This window comes from Mercurialis annua, linkage group LG3, assembly GCF_937616625.2.
Source record: "Mercurialis annua linkage group LG3, ddMerAnnu1.2, whole genome shotgun sequence".
Lineage (NCBI taxonomy): Eukaryota > Viridiplantae > Streptophyta > Magnoliopsida > Malpighiales > Euphorbiaceae > Mercurialis > Mercurialis annua.
In genome coordinates, this window is record NC_065572.1 from 26,869,554 (window position 1) to 26,880,200 (window position 10,647).

Below are 10,647 nucleotides of genomic sequence, written 5' to 3' on the forward strand. Positions count from 1 at the left end.
TACAAACGTTAAAAAAAATATCCAAACGTTTCACCTTTTTAGCGATATAAGGCAAATGTTTACAAACGCTACGAAACAAATCCAAACGTTTCCCTTTTTTTTAGCAATATAGGCCAAATGTTTACAAACGTTATGAAACAAATCCAAGCCTTTCACCTTTTTAGCAATTTAAGCCAAACGTTTACAAAGGATATGAAACACATCCAAGCGTTTCACCTTTTTAGCAATTTAAGCCAAACGTTTACAAACGTTACAAAACACATCCAACAGTTTCACCTTTTTAGCGATTTAAATCAAACATTTACAAAGTTATGAAACAAATCCAAATGTTTCACCTTTTTAGCGATTTAAGCCAAACATTTACAAACGTTACGAAACAAATCCAAACGTTTCACCTTTTTAGCGATTTAGGCCGAACGTTTACAAACGTTACACAACAAATCTAAACGTTTCACCATTTTAGCGATATAAGTCAAACGTTTACAAACATAACGAAACAAATCCAAACGTTTCACCTTTTCAGCGATTTAAGCAAAACGTTTCCACACATTACGAAATAAAACCAAACGTTTAAAACATTACGAAACAAATCCAAACGTTTCACATTTTTAGCGATTTAAGCCAAATGTTTACAAAAGTTACGAAACAAAACGAAGCCTTTCACCTTTTTAGCAATATAAAGCCAAACGTTTACAAACGTTACGAAAAAAATCCAAGCGTTTCACCTTTTTAGCAATTTAAGCCAAACGTTTACAAATGTTACAAAATAAACCAAACCTTTCACCTTATTAGTGATTGAAGGCAAACATTTACAAACACTATGAAACAAATCCAAACGTTTCTTTTTATAGCAATTTGAGTCAAACGTTTATAAACATTAGAAAACAAATCCAAATGTTTCACCTTTTTAGCAATGTAAGCCAAACGTTTACAAAATGTTACGAAACAAATCCAAACGTCTCCCATTTAGCAATTTAAGCCAAATGTTTACAAACATCACGAAACAAATCCAAATGTTTCACGTTTTTAGCATTTTAAGCCAAACGTTTACAAACGTTACGAAACAAATCCAAGCATTTCACCTTTTTAGCAATTTAAGCCAAACGTTTATAAACGTTACGAAACAAATTCAAACGTTTCTCCTTTTTAGCGAATTAAACCAAACGTTTCACCTTTTTAACGATTTTAGACCAACGTTTACAACCGTTACGAAACAAATTCAAACGTTTCCCCATTTTAGCGATTTAAGCTAAACGTTTAAAACGTTACGAAATAAACCCAAACGTTTCCCCTTTTTAGCGATTTAAGCCAAACGTTTACAAACGTTCCGAAAACACATCCAACCGTTTTACCTTTTTAGCGATTTAAACCAAATATTTACAAACGTTACAAAACAAATTCAAATGTTTCACATTTTCAGCTATTTAAGCCATACGTTTACAAACGTTGCGCAACAAAACCAAGCGTTTAACCTTTTTAGGAATATAAGCCAAACTTTTACAAACGTTACGAAACAAATCCATATGTTTCCACCTCTTTAGCAATTTAAGCCAAACGTTTGCAAATATTACGAAACATATCCAAACGTTTCACCTTTTTAGCGATTTAAGGCAAACGTTTACAAACGGTACCAAACAAACGGTTGACCTTTTTAGCGATTTAAGACAAACTTTTAGAAACAATACCAAACAAATCCAAGCGTTTCACATTTTTAGCAATTTAAGGTAAACGTTTACAAACGTTACGAAACAAATCCAAGCGTTTAACCTTTTTAGCAATTTAATCCAAACGTTTACAAATGTTACGAAACACATCCAAGCGTTTCACCTTTTTAGCAATTTAAGCCAAACGTTTACAAACGTTGCAAAACAAATTCAAATGTTTCCCCTTTTTAGCGATTTAAGCCAAACGTTTACAAATGTTACGAAACAAAACCAAATGTTTCACCTTTTTAGCGATTTAAGCCAAACTTTTACAAACGTTACGAAACAAATCCAAACGTTTCACCTTATTAGCGATTTAAACCAAACGTTTACAAAAGATACAAAACAAATCCAAACGTTTCACCTTTTTGGTGATTTAAGCCAAACGTTTACAAACATTACGAAACAAATCCAAACGTTTTACCTTTTTAGCGATTTAAATCAAACATTTAGAAACGTTACGAATCAAAACTAAACGTTTAAAACGTTACGAAATAAATCCAAACGTTTTGCACTTTTAGCGAATTAAGCCAAACGTTTACAAATGTTACGAAACAAAACCAAGCGTTTCCCCTTTTTAGCAATTTAAACCAAACGTTTACAAATGTTACGAAACAAATCCAAGCGTTTCACCTTTTTAGCAATTTAAGCCACACATTTACAAACGTTACGTAACACATTCAAGCGTTTCACCTTTTTAGCAATTTAAGCAAAACGTTTACAAACGTCACGAAACAAATCCAAACGTTTCACCTTTTTAGCTATTTAGGGCAAATGTTTACAAACGTTACGAAACAAATCCAAAAGTTTCACCTTTTTAGCGATTTAAGCCAAACGTTTACAAACGTTACGAAACAAATCCAAACGTTTCCCCATTTTGGCAATTGAAGCCAAACGTTTACAAACTTTACGAAACAAATCCAGACGTTTCACATTTTCAGCAATTTAAGCCAAACGTTTACAAACGTTACAAAAAATATCCAAACGTTTCACCTTTTTAGCGATATAAGGCAAATGTTTACAAACGCTACGAAACAAATCCAAACGTTTCCCTTTTTTAGCAATATAAGCCAAACGTTTACAAACGTTATGAAACAAATCCAAGCCTTTCACCTTTTTAGCAATTTCAGCCAAACGTTTACAAACGATATGAAACACATCCAAGCGTTTCACCTTTTTAGCAATTTAAGCCAAATGTTTACAAACTTTACAAAACACATCCAACCATTTCACCTTTTTAGCGATTTAAACCAAACGTTTACAAAGTTACGAAACAAATCCAAATGTTTCACCTTTTTAGCGATTTAAGCCAAACGTTTACAAACGTTACGAAACAAATCCAAACGTTTCACCTTTTTTGCAATTTAAGCCGAACGTTAACAAACGTTACACAACAAATCTAAACGTTTCACCATTTTAGCGATATAAGTCAAACATTTACAAACATAACGAAACAAATCCAAACGTTTCACATTTTCAGTGATTTAGGCAAAACGTTTCCAAACATTACAAAATAAAACCAAACGTTTAAAACATTACGAAACAAATCCAAACGTTTCACATTTTTAGCGATTTAAGAAAAATGTTTACAAACGTTACGAAACAAAACGAATCCTTTCACCTTTTTAGCAATTTAAGCCAAAGATTTACAAACGTTACGAAAAAAATCCAAGCGTTTCACCTTTTTAGCAATTTAAGCCAAATGTTTACAAACATTACGAAATAAACCAAACCTTTCACCTTATTAGTGATTGAAGGCAAACATTTACAAACACTATGAAACAAATCCAAACGTTTCTTTTTTATAGCAATTTGAGCCAAACATTTATAAACATTACAAAACAAATCCAAATGTTTCACCTTTTTAGCAATGTAAGCCAAACGTTTACAAAATGTTACGAAACAAATCCAAACGTCTCCCATTTAGCAATTTAAGCCAAATGTTTACAAACATCACGAAACAAATCCAAATGTTTCACGTTTTTAGCAATTTAAGCCAAACGTTTACAAACTTTACGAAACAAATCCAACCGTTTCACCTTTTTAGCAATTTAAGCCAAACGTTTATAAACGTTACGAAACAAATTCAAACGTTTCACCTTTTTAGCGAATTAAGCAGAATGTTTACAAACGTTACAAAACAAAACCAAACGTTGCACCTTTTTAGCAATTTTAGACTAACGTTTACAAAAGTTATGAAACGAATTCAAACGTTTCCCCATTTTAGTGATTTAAGCCAAACGTTTAAAACGTTACGAAATAAATCCAAACATTTCACCTTTTTAGTGATTTAAGCCAAATGTTTACAAACGTTACGAAAAAAATCCAAACTTTTCCCCTTTTTAGCAATTGAAGCCAGACGTTTACAAACGTTACAAAACAAATCCAAACGTTTCACATTTTCAGCTATCTAAGCCAAACGTTTACAAACGTTGCGCAACAAAACCAAGCATTTAACCTTTTTAGAAATATAAGCCAAACTTTAACAAACGTTACGAAACAAATCCAAGTGTTTCCACCTCTTTAGAAATTTAAGCCAAATGTTTTCAAACGATACGAAACATATCCAAACGTTTCACCTTTTTAGCGATTTAAGGCAAACGTTTACAAACGGTACGAAACAAATCCAAACGTTTGACCTTTTTAGCGATTTAAGACAAACGTTTAGAAACAATACGAAATAAATCCAAGCGTTTCACATTTTTAGCAATTTAAGGCAAACGTTTACTAACGTTACGAAACAAATCCAAGCATTTAACCTTTTTAGCAATTCAAGCCAAACGTTTACAAATGTTACGAAACACATCCAAGCGTTTCACCTTTTTAGCAATTTAAGCCAAACATTTACAAACGTTGCGAAATAAATTCAAACGTTTCACATTTTCAGCAATTTAAGCCAAACGTTTACAAACGTTACAAAAAATATCCAAACGTTTCACCTTTTTAACGATATAAGGCAAATCTTTACAAACGCTGCGAAACAAATCCAAACGTTTCCCTTTTTTTAGCAATATAAGCCAAATGTTAACAAACGTTATGAAACAAATCCAAGCCTTTCACCTTTTTAGCAATTTAAGCCAAACGTTTACAAACGATATGAAACACATCCAAGCGTTTCACCTTTTTAGCAATTTAAGCCAAACGTTTACAAACGTTACAAACCACATCCAACCGTTTCACCTTTTTAGCGATTTAAACCAAACATTTACAAAGTTATGAAACAAATCCAAATGTTTCACCTTTTTAGCGATTTAAGCCAAACATTTACAAATTTTACGAAACAAATCCAAACGTTTCACCTTTTTAGCGATTTAAGCCGAACGTTTACAAACGTTACACAACAAATCTAAACGTTTCACCATTTTAGCGATATAAGTCAAACGTTTACAAACATAACGAAACAAATCCAAACGTTTCACCTTTTCAGCGATTCAAGCAAAACGTTTCCAAACATTACGAAATAAAACCAAACGTTTAAAACATTACGAAACAAATCCAAACGTTTCACATTTTTAGCGATTTAAGCCAAATGTATACAAACGTTACGAAACAAAACGAAGCCTTTCACCTTTTTAGCAATTTAAGCCAAACGTTTACAAACATTACTAAAAAAATCCAAGCGTTTCACCTTTTTAGCAATTTAAGCCAAACGTTTACAAACGTTACGAAATAAACCAAACCTTTCACCTTATTAGTGGATTGAAGGCAAACATTTACAAACACTATGAAACAAATCCAAACATTTCTTTTTATAGCAATTTGAGCCAAATGTTTATAAACATTACAAAACAAATCCAAATGTTTCACCTTTTTAGCAATGTAAGCCAAACGTTTACAAAATGTTACGAAACAAATCCAAACGTCTCCCATTTAGCAATTTAAGCCAAATGTTTACAAACATCACGAAACAAATCCAAATGTTTCACGTTTTTAGCAATTTAAGCCAAACGTTTACAAACTTTACGAAACAAATCCAACCGTTTCACCTTTTTAGCAATTTAAGCCAAACGTTTATAAACGTTACGAAACAAATTCAAACGTTTCACCTTTTTAGCGAATTAAGCAGAATGTTTACAAACGTTACAAAACAAAACCAAACGTTGCACCTTTTTAGCAATTTTAGACTAACGTTTACAAAAGTTATGAAACGAATTCAAACGTTTCCCCATTTTAGTGATTTAAGCCAAACGTTTAAAACGTTACGAAATAAATCCAAACATTTCACCTTTTTAGTGATTTAAGCCAAATGTTTACAAACGTTACGAAAAAAATCCAAACTTTTCCCCTTTTTAGCAATTGAAGCCAGACGTTTACAAACGTTACAAAACAAATCCAAACGTTTCACATTTTCAGCTATCTAAGCCAAACGTTTACAAACGTTGCGCAACAAAACCAAGCATTTAACCTTTTTAGAAATATAAGCCAAACTTTAACAAACGTTACGAAATAAATCCAAGTGTTTCCACCTCTTTAGAAATTTAAGCCAAATGTTTTCAAACAATACGAAACATATCCAAACGTTTCACCTTTTTAGCGATTTAAGGCAAACGTTTACAAACGGTACGAAACAAATCCAAACGTTTGACCTTTTTAGCGATTTAAGACAAACGTTTAGAAACAATACGAAACAAATCCAAGCATTTCACATTTTTAGCAATTTAAGGCAAACGTTTACTAACGTTACGAAACAAATCCAAGCATTTAACCTTTTTAGCAATTCAAGCCAAACGTTTACAAATGTTACGAAACACATCCAAGCGTTTCACCTTTTTAGCAATTTAAGCCAAACATTTACAAACGTTGCGAAATAAATTCAAACGTTTCACATTTTCAGCAATTTAAGCCAAACGTTTACAAACGTTACAAAAAATATCCAAACGTTTCACCTTTTTAACGATATAAGGCAAATCTTTACAAACGCTGCGAAACAAATCCAAACGTTTCCCTTTTTTTAGCAATATAAGCCAAATGTTAACAAACGTTATGAAACAAATCCAAGCCTTTCACCTTTTTAGCAATTTAAGCCAAACGTTTACAAACGATATGAAACACATCCAAGCGTTTCACCTTTTTAGCAATTTAAGCCAAACGTTTACAAACGTTACAAACCACATCCAACCGTTTCACCTTTTTAGCGATTTAAACCAAACATTTACAAAGTTATGAAACAAATCCAAATGTTTCACCTTTTTAGCGATTTAAGCCAAACATTTACAAACGTTACGAAACAAATCCAAACGTTTCACCTTTTTAGCGATTTAAGCCGAACGTTTACAAACGTTACACATTTTAGCGATATAAGTCAAACGTTTACAAACATAACGAAACAAATCCAAACGTTTCACCTTTTCAGCGATTCAAGCAAAACGTTTCCAAACATTACGAAATAAAACCAAACGTTTAAAACATTACGAAACAAATCCAAACGTTTCACATTTTTAGCGATTTAAGCCAAATGTTTACAAACGTTACGAAACAAAACGAAGCCTTTCACCTTTTTAGCAATTTAAGCCAAACGTTTACAAACATTACTAAAAAAATCCAAGCGTTTCACCTTTTTAGCAATTTAAGCCAAACGTTTACAAACGTTACGAAATAAACCAAACCTTTCACCTTATTAGTGGATTGAAGGCAAACATTTACAAACACTATGAAACAAATCCAAACATTTCTTTTTATAGCAATTTGAGCCAAATGTTTATAAACATTACAAAACAAATCCAAATGTTTCACCTTTTTAGCAATGTAAGCCAAACATTTACAAAATGTTACGAAACAAATCCAAACGTCTCCCATTTAGCAATTTAAGCCAAATGTTTACAAACATCACGAAACAAATCCAAATGTTTCACGTTTTTAGCAATTTAAGCCAAACGTTTACAAACTTTACGAAACAAATCCAACCGTTTCACCTTTTTAGCAATTTAAGCCAAACGTTTATAAACGTTACGAAACAAATTCAAACGTTTCACCTTTTTAGCGAATTAAGCAGAATGTTTACAAACGTTACAAAACAAAACCAAACGTTGCACCTTTTTAGCAATTTTAGACTAACGTTTACAAAAGTTATGAAACGAATTCAAACGTTTCCCCATTTTAGTGATTTAAGCCAAACGTTTAAAACGTTACGAAATAAATCCAAACATTTCACCTTTTTAGTGATTTAAGCCAAATGTTTACAAACGTTACGAAAAAAATCCAAACGTTTCCCCTTTTTAGCAATTGAAGCCAGACGTTTACAAACGTTACAAAACAAATCCAAACGTTTCACATTTTCAGCTATCTAAGCCAAACGTTTACAAACGTTGCGCAACAAAACCAAGCATTTAACCTTTTTAGAAATATAAGCCAAACTTTAACAAACGTTACGAAACAAATCCAAGTGTTTCCACCTCTTTAGAAATTTAAGCCAAATGTTTTCAAACGATACGAAACATATCCAAACGTTTCACCTTTTTAGCGATTTAAGGCAAACGTTTACAAACGGTACGAAACAAATCCAAACGTTTGACCTTTTTAGCGATTTAAGACAAACGTTTAGAAACAATACGAAACAAATCCAAGCGTTTCACATTTTTAGCAATTTAAGGCAAACGTTTACTAACGTTACGAAACAAATCCAAGCATTTAACCTTTTTAGCAATTCAAGCCAAACGTTTACAAATGTTACGAAACACATCCAAGTGTTTCACCTTTTTAGCAATTTAAGCCAAACATTTACAAACGTTGCGAAATAAATTCAAACATTTCACATTTTCAGCAATTTAAGCCAAACGTTTACAAACGTTACAAAAAATATCCAAACGTTTCACCTTTTTAACGATATAAGGCAAATCTTTACAAACGCTGCGAAACAAATCCAAACGTTTCCCTTTTTTTAGCAATATAAGCCAAATGTTAACAAACGTTATGAAACAAATCCAAGCCTTTCACCTTTTTAGCAATTTAAGCCAAACGTTTACAAACGATATGAAACACATCCAAGCGTTTCACCTTTTTAGCAATTTAAGCCAAACGTTTACAAACGTTACAAACCACATCCAACTGTTTCACCTATTTAGCGATTTAAACCAAACATTTACAAAGTTATGAAACAAATCCAAATGTTTCACCTTTTTAGCGATTTAAGCCAAACATTTACAAACGTTACGACACAAATCCAAACGTTTCACCTTTTTAGCGATTTAAGCCGAACGTTTACAAACGTTATACACAACAAATCTAAACGTTTCACCATTTTAGCGATATAAGTCAAACGTTTACAAACATAACGAAACAAATCCAAACGTTTCACCTTTTCAGCGATTCAAGCAAAACGTTTCCAAACATTACGAAATAAAACCAAACGTTTAAAACATTACGAAACAAATCCAAACGTTTCACATTTTTAGCGATTTAAGCCAAATGTTTACAAACGTTACGAAACAAAACGAAGCCTTTCACCTTTTTAGCAATTTAAGCCAAACGTTTACAAACATTACTAAAAAAATCCAAGCGTTTCACCTTTTTAGCAATTTAAGCCAAACGTTTACAAACGTTACGAAATAAACCAAACCTTTCACCTTATTAGTGGATTGAAGGCAAACATTTACAAACACTATGAAACAAATCCAAACATTTCTTTTTATAGCAATTTGAGCCAAATGTTTATAAACATTACAAAACAAATCCAAATGTTTCACCTTTTTAGCAATGTAAGCCAAACGTTTACAAAATGTTACGAAACAAATCCAAACGTCTCCCATTTAGCAACTTAAGCCAAATGTTTACAAACATCACGAAACAAATCCAAATGTTTCATGTTTTTAGCAATTTAAGCCAAACGTTTACAAACTTTACGAAACAAATCCAACTGTTTCACCTTTTTAGCAATTTAAGCCAAACGTTTATAAACGTTACGAAATAAATTCAAATGTTTCACCTTTTTAGCGAATTAAGCCAAACGTTTACAAACGTTACAAAACAAAACCAAACGTTGCACCTTTTTAGCAATTTTAGACTAACGTTTACAAACGTTATGAAACGAATTCAAACGTTTCCCCATTTTAGTGATTTAAGCCAAACGTTTAAAACATTACGAAATAAATCCAAACGTTTCACCTTTTCAGTGATTTAAGCCAAAAGTTTACAAACGTTATGAAAAAAATCCAAACGTTTCCCCTTTTTAGCAGTTGAAGCCAGATGTTTACAAATGTTACAAAACAAATCCAAACGTTTCACATTTTCAGCTATTTAAGCCAAACGTTTACAAACGTTGCGCAACAAAACCAAGCATTTAACCTTTTTAGCAATATAAGCCAAACTTTAACAAACGTTACTAAACAAATCCAAGTGTTTCCACCTCTTTAAAAATTTAAGCCAAATGTTTACAAACGTTACGAAACATATCCAAACGTTTCACCTTTTTAGCGATTAAGGCAAACGTTTACAAACGGTACGAAACAAATCCAAACGTTTGACCTTTTTTGCGATTTAAGACAAACGTTTAGAAACAATACGAAACAAATCCAAGCGTTTCACATTTTTAGCAATTTAAGGCAAACGTTTACAAACGTTACGAAACAAATCCAAACGTTTAACCTTTTTAGCAATTCAAGCCAAACGCTTACAAATGTTACGAAACACATCCAAGCGTTTCACCTTTTTAGCAATTTAAGCCAAACGTTTACAAACGTTGCGAAACAAATTCAAACGTTTCACCTTTTTAGTGATTTAAGCCAAACGTTTACAAACTTTACGAAACAAATCCAAACGTTTCACCTTTTTAGCGATTTAAGCCAAACGTTTACAAATGTTACAAAACAAATCCAAACGTTTCACCTTTTTAGCGATATAAGCCAAACGTTTACAAACGATACAAAACAAATCCAAGCGTTTCACCTTTTTAGCATTTTAAGCCAAACGATTACAAATATTACGAAACAAATCCAAACGTTTTACCTTT